At 40.0% G+C, this 14,147-nt stretch overlaps 1 protein-coding gene across 3 annotated transcripts in view; it reads right to left on the reverse strand.

Moving 5' to 3' along the window:
- Positions 1-3,426, reverse strand: part of Tank (TRAF family member associated NFKB activator) — a 78,470-nt gene extending 75,044 nt beyond the window's left edge. For 2 of the 3 annotated variants that reach the window (XM_055600627.1, XM_055600625.1), the window contains exon 1: positions 3,354-3,425. The gene's annotated coding sequence lies outside the window, so the exon portion shown is untranslated. Of the gene's footprint in view, positions 1-3,353 lie in introns of all 3 variants that reach the window. The other variant, XM_055600624.1, reaches the window with a different exon arrangement.
- Positions 3,427-14,147: the final 10,721 nt, after the last annotated feature.

Here is a 14,147-nt window from a genome sequence, read left to right on the forward strand (position 1 = left end):
AAAGCAAAATATCAAGAAAATATTAACAAAGATAAACCCGAAAGACATTTTATAAAAAGCCAAGTGTAAAATGTCACATTCAAGGGATTAATTCTGTGGTATGACCAATCAAGAAAAAAAAAGAAAAAAATACAAATAGACAAAATGGATACTAAAAAGGGTTATCCATATAGTGACAGGAAGGGTTTAAAAAATGAGTAGGACTTTAGCATGTGCATCAATCTGTTCGGGAAAAAAAAAATGAGCAAAAATAATTGTTTTCAAAAGTCTGCACAGGTCCCAGACAGACAGACTCTCAGCGCTAAGAAGAGGAAGTGGACACAGGCTCCCACCCCTAGCCAAGAAGCTATCTGCAAAAGATATCCAATAGCAAAGGAAAAATCACTCTTCTACAATGGCGGCTCACTAGGGTGGATTAACCACACTTCAGGGCAGCCTCGTGCCTAGTAGTAGCTGGCCCAAGGAAAACAAACTCAATGGTATTTTTGTAGAATTTTGTATCATTTTGTTTTCTTTGGACTTTTTAATTTTGTCTTATTGGTCTTTTGCTTGTTTATTTTGATTTCTGTTTTTGTGGGTTTGTGTGTGTCTCTTCAGTTTTGTTTGTTTTAGAGGGAGTGAGTGGGTGAGTGAAGACATAGGGGGTATCTGGGAAGAATTGGGGGCGGGGAAACCATGATCAAAATATATTGTATGAAAAAAATTTTCAACTAAAGATTACTTTTCCAAAAAAAAAAAAAAATTGTTGTCAAACAAAACCTAAACCGTGTGGAAAACAGCATTAAATTGCAAAGATCAACAGCAAAGAAGATACTGGGAAAAAGTTAAAGAATTGCTTGCAAGTGGAGATGTTTTGGATTTATTCCTTAAACATTTCAAGGAACAAACCATGTGCATGAAACTTTTGTTAGAATTTGGGGTGTTTTTGGCTTTTTTTTTTCTCGTTATACTTCTGAAAGTAAACTTCAGTATAGAAACTCATCACTGATAGGCGCCATAAAAGTGAAAATATAGATGAATTTGCCTTATGAATATGAATACAAAAATTCTCAGTAAATCAATAACATTTGCTTTCCAGTATGTCTTTTCTTGATGTAAACTGGATACAAGATAATCAATTTGGACACACTTTTGCATACCATCTTTGGATGTAACTTTTGAAAGCTGTTTGCAGGAAGCATATGAACAGCTGCTTTGTTTATAGATCTGGTTGCTCTGCCTGATAGAGCTTCTTGGCTTCCACCACATTGTTTTCATTCTTTCCTGTTAGCTTGAGCTGTGAACTGAATTGTGAAGCCAAAATGATAGAGGAGAGGCGTCTAAGCGTGTGGATTGAAGAGAAAAAGGAAATGTGTAGGCTTGGTTTGATCAACCAGTTTATTATTTTAATCCGAGAAACAACAAAATACAGTTTCTAAATATAAATCAGCTCTGTCACAGAAGCACAGCAGAAACCTGATTTCTGAGAAGCCTTTTAAGAAAGTAGATCACTGCCTCATTTGAAATGCTGAAGCCATATAGTTAGCTGTCTCTAATGTTACCAAAGACATCGAATATTATTTAATATGAAACCTTGGTATATTTTTTATGAAGTGTACCCTTAATAAGTGAGGATACTGGTAATTATTTGTTTTTTTTATGATGAAAACATTTATCTCAAACCAACAACCAATCTCCTTCTTCATATTAACCACTAAGAAAATTCCCCTGAGATCAGAAATATAACAGTTAACTGCTCTCTCCTCTGTTATGAAACCCTGATCCAGAAATTCTAGTCGGTGTTGTTGAGAAAGCAAGGAGGAAGCATGTCCAATAATTTTTCTTTTAAATCTAGAAATCACATGTGAATTATGTAATTTAGAAAAAAATAAGAGATCAATAAAATGACTATATAAGATTATGGAATCAAGATATTAGCAGAAGTTAAAACCCACCAAAAAGAACATTCTTACAGAGATATTTCCCCTACTCTACTCATAAGAAGGAGGCAAAGTAAACTGGCTTGAAATACGTTCTACAATTTATATCTGCAATGTCCAATTCAAAGGACTCCAGTTTACTGGAGCCTCAGTGCATAGAAAGACAGGAAGGTTTTATACTGCACAGGTGATCATTTCTCTCAAGTTAGTGCACACATTTTCTAAAATTCCAACCATATTTTTTCCCCCGGGGAATTTAGCAGATTTGTTTTGAGTTACCCTGGTAGCAATAATCACAGGTGTTTAAGAGAAATAATTGGACATTGCTCTAGAACCCCAGCCTAGAACCCCCTTTGTCTTCTGGGCATACATTTTAGGCACAATGAGTTGACACACAGTTCCCTATCTCCCAGAGGAAGACTGGCAAGTCTAGCTATGTACACATGGAACTGTAATCCCAGGGGGACTGAAGAGATGGCGGTGGATGAATGACGTGACTCTTCTGTAACTTAGATGAAGTCATTTTCTCTCTTCCCCTGCAGCTTGGGTAAAACATCCCAAATATAGTTTCAATATTGTAAGAAGGCAGGGCAGGAGTGATAAAGTGCCAGGAAAAATGAACAGATAAGAGTTTACGTTACAGCCAGTAGAACTTGGCTGTACTACTGCATGAGTGCCACTGAAATATGTCGTTTTTTTTTTTTTAGCAGACATTCTTGTTGAGTGTCTAAAAACTACTATAACAATACTGAAAATAGTTCTTGATATTTAATCTAGGATTATCCTTAGGAAAATAACATTACATGATCTTCAGTATTAATTGTGGTGATGAAAACAAAAGGGTCTGTTGGTAACAACATAAAACTTGGTTACTATTATTAGAATTACTTATAAGACTAATGCTTGATAAATATTCATCATTACATGTTTCTTATGAGAATAAAAATACTAATATTAATTTAATATTTGAATAGACACGTTTAATAAGGCTGGAATTGATTTTTTTGAAAAAAATATAAGCAGAAAGTATGGCTACATATACTTTTAATGTACTTTCAACTTAGTAAGCTTTATGCCACCTAACTTAGACCAAAACTCACTTAGTCTCATAGAATATGAAAAAAAATCACTTCTTGAGAAGATTTACATACCAGATACAAACTTTTAAAACTCATTTCATTTTAAGACATAACCAATTCCATCTTAAAAGTCAGAGAAAGAGTAAAAGGGTCACAGTGCTATCAATTTTCCTTGGATCTTGGCTGTCTAAAGGGCAGACTTCTAACTGTGACAATGATGAGAGAGACATCTCTGACTCACTCCAGGGACTGCTTAGGTAGCTGGGACGGGAATGGGACAGATCTGGCCTCCCTTAAGGCATCCCAACCACCTTGCTAGGCTAAGAACTGATAGGAATTAGTAAGAATTTATTACCTCTTCTCCAGGTGACTCGATTTCCTTCACCAGCAATTTCCCTAAAGACGGAGGCAGGTACACATTCTGGAAGCTCTTTGCACAGACCCTGCAAATGCTGCCCAAACTGTCCTGAGCTCTCCCTTGTTGAACTGGGGACTTCCACTGAAAAATCCCCTGACTTGAAGACTTCCTTATTTGTAGCTATCAACAGCCAATCGTGGCCAGATATTGAAATGAAGCAAAAACTACCAGAAAATGTTCTGAAACCACCCGTGACTATAACTCTGACTTCCTTTTGAAGCAATAATATTTTACCTGAATAGTTAAAACATTAAAAAAAAACAATTAAAAATTATAAACAGGGTTTTCTTTTTGGAAGAAGTATTATTTTTATGTTAAAAGTTTTAAAACAAAGCTTATTTGAAAAATGCTATTTTAGCCTTTAAGGAGTCACATTTGACCCCAAATCATTGTATTTATCAGTAACAGGCAAAGCCCAAGTTTGAGTCTATTTTTCTTTACTTTCTGACTTACAGAGGTCAGTGGGTCTAGTGAAAAAATAGGCATGTCTTAAGATTCCAGAGTGTGATGGTAGGTGCTGAGGGCCTGCCTGAGAAGCCTGTGGAGGCATCCTCCAAAGCTCCAGGTAATAGAAACCAAAATTTACAATTTCTGATTCATAGCCTCGTCTCTTTTCTACTTTAAAGCTCTACCATCTCTTAAATTACACATTAAACATACCGGAGGTCATGCTGCATATGGTGGAATTATTCCCCCCAAATACTTTTAAAATTTTCTAACATGCTGAATAAGCATGTGTTTCAAAACTGTTCTCCTTATCCATAAAACTCAGAGTGAAGCCTTTGCTTTTTTCAGCACTATGTATGTGTAACAACCTTACCATTAGACATCAAATATTAAACATGCTTTTGTGCAGTGGAAAACTCAACTCCAACAATGTAAATACTACCAAGTGAAATGTGAAAAACTTAAGACTGCATCGGCGTGAGGAGATTTACTCCTCAAGAGTGTACGGTTGTGAAGTAATATTTTAAAAGCACAGCTTTTTGGCAAAGCAGCACTCCTGTGTTGGCTAGGAAACACCTCCTCTTTTTTTATTTTTTTGTGGGCTCCATCCTTCTATTATCTGCTTTGGCCACAGTTTGGCTGAGACCCAAGCTCCTGAAAAACTGGCTCTCCCTGGAATACTGGTCTCCACCTGTGAGGCAATTGAGAGAGGCTTCTCAGGCCATTGCATAGAATTTGATTTGGTTAGAGATAATTTTTGAAGACGTTTATGTGTATGTGTGTGATATTAAAAGCCTAAGACATCACTGACTAATTTAGACTCTAGGCATGGTAACAGTATTTTACCTTGTTGTCCTTATTGACTCCTTTGTCTATTCCTGCTCCAGCTTTGCCTTTTTATCCTCTCATAGGACAGCAAGAAACAGATAAGCATAGTGACCCGGGTGGTAGGGGAGAAAAGGGGTGTCAAGCCGACGACATTGAGGGGTGTGGGAAAATACTAGCTTCGGATTCAGACAGACAAATGGCCAAGGTGATGGATAACTAATAACAGGACCACCATGGGGTGGTAGGGTTCTCAGTGTACATCTGTGTGAAAGGTCTCCCCATGAAAAATCCTCAGTAGCTGTTCTTTCTCTCTTGCTCTAGACAATAAAAGGCATTGCTAACTAAGATTCCAGGAGACTCAGATAACCGCAAATCTGGCCAAGAGGCTATTAGGCAGCTATATGGCACAGGAGTAGATATTTAATTCAGAAGCTTTACTTAGATTATTATACCAGGCACCTGGAAGACGAGTGTTTCTAATATGGGGTTTCCTGGATTCAAAACACTCTCCTGGTTCTACTTGTTGATAGGTGAAAGATCTAAGATTGTGTTGGTCTATGGCTACAGCAGGCCTGATCCTGAGATGTAAATAACCATTACGAAGTGAAGAGTTCATATCTGAAAAGATGATTAATGCTTTAAAAAAAAAAACTTACTTTCTTAACTTCCATAAACTACGTGCAAGGGAGAGTAGCTGATCATATGAGTTTGCAACTCAGTATAAATTTCTGCCAAGTATTTCTTTCTTAGTGCTGATACTTATGTTTCTTATCCACATTCTGTAGAATTTGGGACTAGTGAGAATGGATGGCGAACATAAGGAGGGTAGCTAGGTAAGGAACTTACTTTACTTGTTACAATTCATATATTCATATATATATGTGTGTGTGTGTGTGTGTGTGTGTGTGTATTTAATTCTTTGACAGTTTCATACAAGCAATTATGCTGTTTCAGGCCCCCTCTTACTGAAACCCTCCTCTTCCTAACTCACCCATCTCCTACTTTTATGTCTTTGTTTTGTGTGTATCTCACTAGGGTCACCTGAATGAATTTGGGTGGGAAATTCTTTACTGAAGTATGGGCAACTTGTCAGTAGCCACAACACTTAAAAAAAATGAAATCCCTTCTCCCAGCCACCATTAACTGTCAAAGTTTCCCCGTAGGGAAGGAGAAGGCCTCATTAGCCTTCCCTTCTTTCATGATGAAATGTTGAGAAGCCGAATCTTGTGTAAGCCTTGTTCAGGTAACCACAGCTCTAGAGAGTTCATGTGCGCACCAGATGTACCATGTCCAGAAGAACCTTTCTCAGCACCCTCCTCCAGCCTCCTACTTTTACATTCCCTCTGCCCCCTCCTGAGATATTCCCTGAGCTTTTGGTAAGAGAATGGAGTTTTACATTTCTTGTATTTAAGCTGTATGCCAATTTAATGATTGACCTTTTATCAGTGCTTGTTTAATTGTTTGTTTAATAAACATTCATTACCTCTTTCTTGAACTCAGGTTATCAGGCTTTGGAAACAAGCACCCTTCTTCTCTGTGCCATCTCACCAGCCACAGTCCATGAGCTTAAGAATGCATGCAAGCGGCCTGTACACCACTCACTGAGAAAGATGAATGTAGGACGTGTTACTTACTTTTTATGTCACCGTGACAGAATGTCTGAGAACACGGGTTAAGGGAGGGAGGATTTCTGTAGACTCATGATTTCAAAAATTTCACTTCAGGCCTTTTTGTTTCCACAGCTTCTGGGTTCTTGTAGAGTGAGGTCAGATATCATTTCAGACAGTCTGCAATGACATAGAAGAGACAGAATGGCACCAACAAGAGCCAGGCCGGGACAGAGCACACCCTTTAAAGACACAGTGACTTATTTTTTCCAAGCAGGCTCTACCTCTTAATAAGGCACTAAGCTACAATCTCATCGGTGAGCTAATCTGCTGAGGAAGTGAAAACCCTTATGATCCCATCACATTTGAATATTCACCATCTGTCAACCAAGCTCTTAACACATAGGTCTTCTGTGTGGGAGCATGAAGGACACTTCATATCCAAACCACCATGAGATATAATAGTGTTTTATGGGCAAAAAGACAGCTCTCAAGCCAGTAAATACTTGTGAAGAGTAGGCATCGAAAAAGTAAAAGAATCTAGGGTTAAAATTTTATTTATTTATTTTTTCTTCTATAATCTCAACGAATTTACTGCATCTTTTAGGTCAAATTTATGGCTTTTGCTTGTTTTTATTGCTTTTCAAGTAGACTTTCTTGAAAAATCTCCATTTGCTTTTTTAGTATTATAGAAGAATATTTACAGTTTTTATGACAAACATGACTTTAATATTTTTGGCACTTCTTAAACTAAAGTTTCTAGGGTACATACAAACCGAGAGGCTAAGAGGTACTTTAAGTTTATTATTTTGGAAATGGCAATAGAAGCAGGGTCTCATTTATTTGATAACTAGTATTATTGGCTATCTAAAGGAAAAAAAAAGATGCTGTGATATATAATGGACCAAAGACTGACAGACTCAAAATCTAGAAATAGCTGGGAAAATTTTAGCAACTGGCTGATTTCAAAATGAAGCTTAATAGGAACAATTACAAAGTTTCTAGTTACTGGTCTCTACCATCCAACAAACAGAAACAACAGGAAAAAAAAGTTGCATGTGCCTAGAACAGGTTGATAAGATTCAATTTAGAGGCAGTCATATGAAATTGGGTTTTGCCTGAGGCTGTAACGTGGAGGCAATAAAAAAATCCCCAAACTAATAAGGACCTTTCAGAATCCCCTTGAGGGGAAAGGAAACAACATTCCTGCTTTCTGACCCATCTTTCTGATCTCTGAGATCAAAGATAAATACTCATCCATTCCATAAACACATGACTACAGGAAAGGGGAATGCCTTTCTAAGAAAAAAAAATAAAGAAAAAAATAACTGTATTCAAATATCAATTAAGTTCTTCAAAGTAGACCTCAGGCTAGTGGACAGAAGCAATTAGAAAACAGTGTGGTAGTACACGCCCGAAATCCCAGCACTTGGGGAGGCAGAAACAGGTAGGTCTCTGTGAGTTCGAGGCCAGCCTGGTCTACAAAGCCACAGCTGTCCAGGATAGCCACGGCTACACAGAGAAACCCTGTCTTGAAAAATCAAAAACCAAACCAAACAAATAAAACAAAAACAAATAAATAAAAGGAAAGAAAAAGAAAGCAAATTTGGTTTATTACAGAAAAAAACAGCATTCTTGTATTCAGAAAATAAGTAGTTCACTTCAGGAAGCAGTGAGTTCCTTCTTTCTGCACAAATAAATACATCACAGACGTTGGTTGTTAGGGAACATTGAAAGGGGATTAAAATCTCAGTCAACAACGACTAAAAAGAACGTTTACTATGGCCCTGACACAATTCTAAGCACTTTACTATTTCACTTCATTCAATTATTTTTATAATTTTTATTTAGTTATTCACTTTACATCTTAATCTTAGCCCCTTCCCGCCTCTCTTTCTGGTCCCTCCCCTCTATCCCTTCTTTATCCCCCTAACCCCCCTCCACTAGCCCTCAGAAAAGGAGAGCCTCTCCCCCCTCACACAAACCCACCCCAGCACATCCAGTTGAATCAGGACTGTGTACTTCCTCTTTTACAGTGTCCTGGCAAGACAGCCCCGCCAGAGGGAAGTGATCAAAGAACATGCAACAGAGACCAAGTCAGAGACAGCCCCTGATCTCTTTTTTGGGGGGACCCACATGTTGGCTGAGTCGTCCATTGGGTATATCTGTGTAGAGAGTCTAGGGCTAGTGCATGCACAGTCCTTGGTTGGTGCTTCAGTCTCCGCCAGCCCATCTGGTCCAGGTTAGTTGGGACAGTTGGTCTTCTTGTGGAGTTACTGTCCTTTCCTGGTCCTTCTCCCCTTCCCCTCACTCTACTGTAAGGCTCCCTATGCTCTCTAAGCACTTTACTATATCACATCATTCCATTTTTGTAAATACTCTGTGGTGAAAGCGCTGTTTTACTGGTTCAAAAATGGATGCCTAAAAAACCCGAACTGACCTAATCAAGTACAGATAACTATAGAAGCCCACATGTGTGTTTCTCTTCCCGTACCCAAGGCATCAAAGCCCACACGGTTTTAGCAAGTGTCTTATAGCACAGCTGGCATGTCTGTTTGTCTGCTCTTGCACTTGAGCACAGAGACTACCACTTGGTAACAGCACAGAGTTCTAGGAGAGGTGAAAAGCGATTCAGATGTGTTTTTTTCTGCCGCTTTTGATTACTTCATGCCATTCTGGAAGCGTCCGGACTGACAAAAAAGTAATGAACTGAAAATATACCACTTTTAAGCTCTACTCTCTACCTGTAAGTTTGGCCATGGGATGGGCGTGTGATCATAGGGCAGTTGAATAAGGTAAGAGAGTGGTGAAGGGAAAGAAAGGTAATGCAGAGGGAATGGATGTTCGGATTATGAACTGGAGGAGCAGGTTAGGCTCGAAGTCTCAAGTGCCAGTTTAGGAAAGGTGATCTGCCTTGGAGAATGCAGCGCCATCACTTAGGAAAGACGGCAATGCACATTCTGATTTACTTGTTCAACTTATTTTTTTTTTTTCATTTTCTAATCTGTTCCAGACAGCTCAGCCAGTCTACACAGTACAAGATGAACTGCTTGTGTTTTCATTAAAAAAATCTGTTAAGTTGACAGAATCCCATCAGGGAATGAGGCAAGCCTATTTCAAGCATTACATGGTTTGCTTTCTCTTCCCGTACCTAAGGAATCAATCCGCTTAGTTTATAGCCAAAATGATGCTCTTATTTTGATCTGTGCACTGAAATTCCTGTCTGATGTTAGGGAGAACCACCAAATGTGCTCCATAGGCACTTCCCTTCTAAACTGAGAAACCTAGAAAAGGGCATAGATATCAGGATGAAATAGAAATGACTGGCTCCTTACTAAAGAGTTTCGGGATTTATAAATGACAGAAAACAAGTTTGTAGACTTGAAATATGTCTCTCTTAGACTGATAAACTCATAAAGTTGAAATTGCTGCGAGATACCTAAGGTCATTGAAAATTTTCCGTTTGAGTACACACAGCGTGGTAATTTAGTACTTACACAGCATCTAATATTAGCAAGAGTCATAGTTCATATTTATAATTCTCTGTAAATGAGAAGATTGAAAAAGTATGCTAGCCTGTGTATAACCTTTAAGGTACAGCAACAGTGAGAGAGAAATCAGATGGAGAGAAACGCTGCTGAGACAGGAAAATGTTTCCATGCCTTTAATAAAACAAGTCAGTCTCCCAGTGAGAGCTGACCTTTGAAACCTGTTTAGCTTGATGCCAGGATGATGCTGGGAGGGTTATCAGGCTGAAGCTTGTAGAGTGACTTCAAGGTTCTTTAGTTAATCAGTTGAGTTCCTCTTAAACTTGATTATACTTAGTAAGATGCCTGATCCACGGTAGACAATTCAATAAATGGAGGTTCTAAGTAAAATCACAAGCTATTGCTGCCAGGGGAAAGATTCAAGTAGAGCTAAAGTACAGAGCAACTGTGTGTGGGGCGTGCTGCTTCTCTGGTAACCTGGCTGAATTCATCTGTTTCAGAGGAGAGGAAACAGACAGGAAGACACACATTGATTTTCCCACTATCAAACAGCTCACTGATGGAGCTGACAGATTTGTAGGGGCATTAAAGATCTGAGCTACAAAGTCAGTGTGACTTTGTAATCTAAAGATGCTGGGACGAACACACACATGCCATATACACCCCACACCTCAACTACAAATTGTACTAGTAATATTATTACTAATAATTTTTGTTTTGTTTTTTTGAGACAGTGTTTCTCTGTGTAGCTTTGGCTGTCCTGGACTTGTTCTGTAGACCAGGCTGGCCTTGAACTCACGGGAATCTGTCTACTTCTGCATGCCTGAGTGCTGGGATTTAGAGGTGTGCACCACCACTCCCAGCTTGAACAGGAAATTTTTTTTTTAATTTTATTTTTTTCTTATCAGTTACATTTTATTAACTCTGTATCCCAGCCGTGTCCCGATCTCTCATTCCCTCCCAGTCCCTCCCTCCCTCATCTCCACAGTGCCCCTTGCCAAGTCCACTGATAGGGGGGACCTCCTCCCCATTCATCTGATCCTGTTTTATCAGGTATCTTCAGGACTGGCTGCAAAGCTCTCCTCTGTGGCCTAACAGGACTGCTCCTCCCTTGGGGGGTGGGGAGGCCAAAGAGCCAGTCATTGAGTTCCTGTTAGAAATAGTCCTTGTTCCCCTCACTATGGGAAACCAATTGGTTACTGAGCTACCATAGGCTACATCTGAGCAGAGGTTCTAGGTTATATTCATACATGGTCCTTGGTTGCATGTCAGTCTCAGAAAAGACCCTGTGCCCAGATATATTTGGTCCTTGTGGAGCTCCTATCCTTTCCTCATCAGACTAACTCCTCTTCTTTCTTATGATTCCCGAACAGGAAATTTTAATATGGCAAATTATGCCAGGTGCTCCTCCACTAAGAGCTAGCAAAATAATTCGTAAGAATATTCCCAGTCTTTGAAAGAGTATCCAAATAAGGAACAAGTGTGGAGAAGAGACCTGTGGGAAATCTGCTTGATTGTTCACCCCAGGAACCGTCTACATGTCCTGGGTAAGCAGTGATCACTTCCCTAGTGCAGAGGGACTTAGCCTGGCCAGTTGGTTTTGGGAGGTACCTGTGAGGTTCACTGGGAAGTTGTCAACGGTGCTGAAATTTCCCGAAAAGCCTCGTATATACAGACACTTCAACTTGGGGTTAATGTCGCTAGGTCAACCCATGTGACAACCCAGCTGTCACTCATGAGCTAGGAAAAAGAAGCAAGTGGAAAACAGAAAAAAAAAAGAAAAGAAAAAAAGAAAGAAAAGCTTTGTTCCATCTCTAGTGCCTTGGTAGCCGCCCATACTCAAAAGAGATTAAACGAGTGTTTACTGCAAAGAAGAATCCTTTCAATGGTTCAGCCCCGCCCCCAACTCTTTGAAGAGCAAACAGTAAAAGACAAGCTTGGAGCAAAAGGACAATACATATTTAGCTGGCACACTTTCGTACGTATGGGGATTAGATTGGTATTTAGGTTTATTAGCTCTCTTTGTTGAGACTGGAGAAACAAACTACCTATAATTTTTTTTTTTTTCAGGTATAGTTCCACTATAGGTCTGTTTCTCCCCAAATCATCATGGTCTGATGTTTGAATGCGGTTAGTTCTTATTTGTAACATAAGAAAACTCCGCTTATATTGCTTTACACGTCAGTAGTATATTCAGAATCTAGCTATGTGTACAAATAGAACAAGATAGTCTGGTGCATGGACATATTTTCTTAAGGAATTACTGCAGGCCATGTGGTCAGACCAGTTTCCTGTATAGGCTCTGGGACTTTTGTAATTCTTTTAGGGTGGTTCCAACTGGCTGGGAAACAGATAGGGCAGGTAAATGATAATGCTTTTGTAGGCTAGGATGGACAGAGAAGAGATACAGTTAAGCTCTTACGGTTTCTTTCTGAAAGTCTGACACAAGGGTCTTTCCTTAGCATTCACCTGCTTCTGGTCTTTTGTGTTCTTCATTTTTAGATAATGAACTAATTCTAATCTACTCTGATCCTGGATTTGGCACAGTCCCTACACTGTAACAGCCTGTGTTCTTGAACTATTAATGCGTTACGCTTGAATTCAGTGGTCTATTCTCAAGTCTAAAAGTACAATCCGGGCCTGATTTCTGCTCCTCTCTTGCATGAATTCTGTTATCTATGGTCTTGTCTTAACTAGGTGCTTCATTTTACTGTGCCCACTCAGCAGAAAGGTGCCTGTCTCTGCTTTCTCAGCTTGACAACTAGTAAGCAACCCAGGAGTCAAGGGTTTGAATTCAAAAAGCCATTTTTTAAATGGTCATTGATGCCAATTTTAAAACATGATTTTACCTTTCCTATCATTATCTTTCTCATTTTAGATTTTATATACTTTTTGCATGCTTGTGTGTATGTGTTGCACATGGATATGGGTGCCTCCCAGGCAGAAAAGGTCTTTGGATCCCATGTAGTTGAAGTTACGTGTGGTTGTGAACCACCCATTGACCTGGCTGCTGGGAACCAAACTCTGGTTTTGCAGAAGAGCAGCAACTAAACAGCCTCTCCATCCTGTTGACACCAACCCCTCCCCCCCTTTTAATTCTTTGCTCATACATTTTCAAAAAATTCTCTTATACATTACATCCCCTCCCTCCTCCACTCTGCTGAGCATCCTCCCTCCCCTAAATTCACTCCTCCCGCCCCCACTTCTCTTCAAAAACAAAGAGAAGGCCTCCCAGGGATATCACAGCGTAACAGATTATTAGACGAGGCACAAACCCTAATGTCAAGGTTGAACAAGGCAACCCAGTAGGAGGAAAAGGGATCCAAGTGTAGGCCCCTACTTCCACTGTAACTTCCAGTACACAACCAGCTACACAACCATAACGTATATTCAGAGAACCCAGCTCAGACCCATACAGGGTCCATGCTTGTCTGCTCAGTCTTCTGTTAGCCCGTAAGAGCCCTGCTTCATTTGATTCTGTGGGCCGCACCACTAACTCTTGAAAGATGGCAGAATTAAATTCTGACAGAGCTTCAGGGTCTTGTCCCTACGCTAGGTCCTCATATATGCAGCCCACACTGTATAAAGCTGTCTGTGGCAACTTGACAGAAATGAGAGGGTTTGCATTCCAGAAAAACTGAGAAAATATGCGGCTCTTTTTTTTGTCCGGAGTCTGACATTTCTTCAGTTGACAGGAGAGAGGATTGCCATAACTTGGATATACTGTGAGTGTGGGCCCTCAGGTAGCAGAAGGAAGAGGGAATGTGGCAACGAGACAGGGAAAGCCAACTCCTGGAATGCCTGGCAGTCCACTGAAAAGAGCACTGACAGGATCACGTCCGCGACAGGGTTGAGGTTCTGATTTTCAAGCTTGGGGCTGTGGCTTGGCTCTTGAATAATGTATGTTGTGTCTCCCCACCCGACTCCACCCTGCCAAAGCCCATGTGTTTAAAAAAGATGCTTTGTTCCTAGCACAAATAGAAAGTAGGGGAAATCCTGGGAGGCGTGGCCAGTGGGCGGTACTTGGGTCAGTGTTTCCAGGCCCTAAAGAGACTTGACTCTTCCTCTTCTCTTTTGCTTCCTGGATGTGGAGGGGACAGGTTAGCTTTGACACGTGATTCAGCCAGGTGCATTGCCCTGGGCAGCAGCATTTAAAGCACTGCCCAGTTGACTGCTATATGCAGTCAGCGTTGCAAAGTCTGTGTGACGCTTTCTGTCCTTTTAAAGACCTAAACGGCGATCGAGAAAATTAATAGATCCAGTGGTACAAGGTTGTCCTCTGACTTCTACGTGTGCTGTCTCGCATGCATGAATGCACCCATATACACACACACAATAAGAACAAGAAAAATTTAAAAACA

This window comes from Psammomys obesus, unplaced genomic scaffold (genome assembly GCF_907164565.1).
Source record: "Psammomys obesus unplaced genomic scaffold, mPsaObe1.curated_primary_1811, whole genome shotgun sequence".
NCBI lineage: Eukaryota > Metazoa > Chordata > Mammalia > Rodentia > Muridae > Psammomys > Psammomys obesus.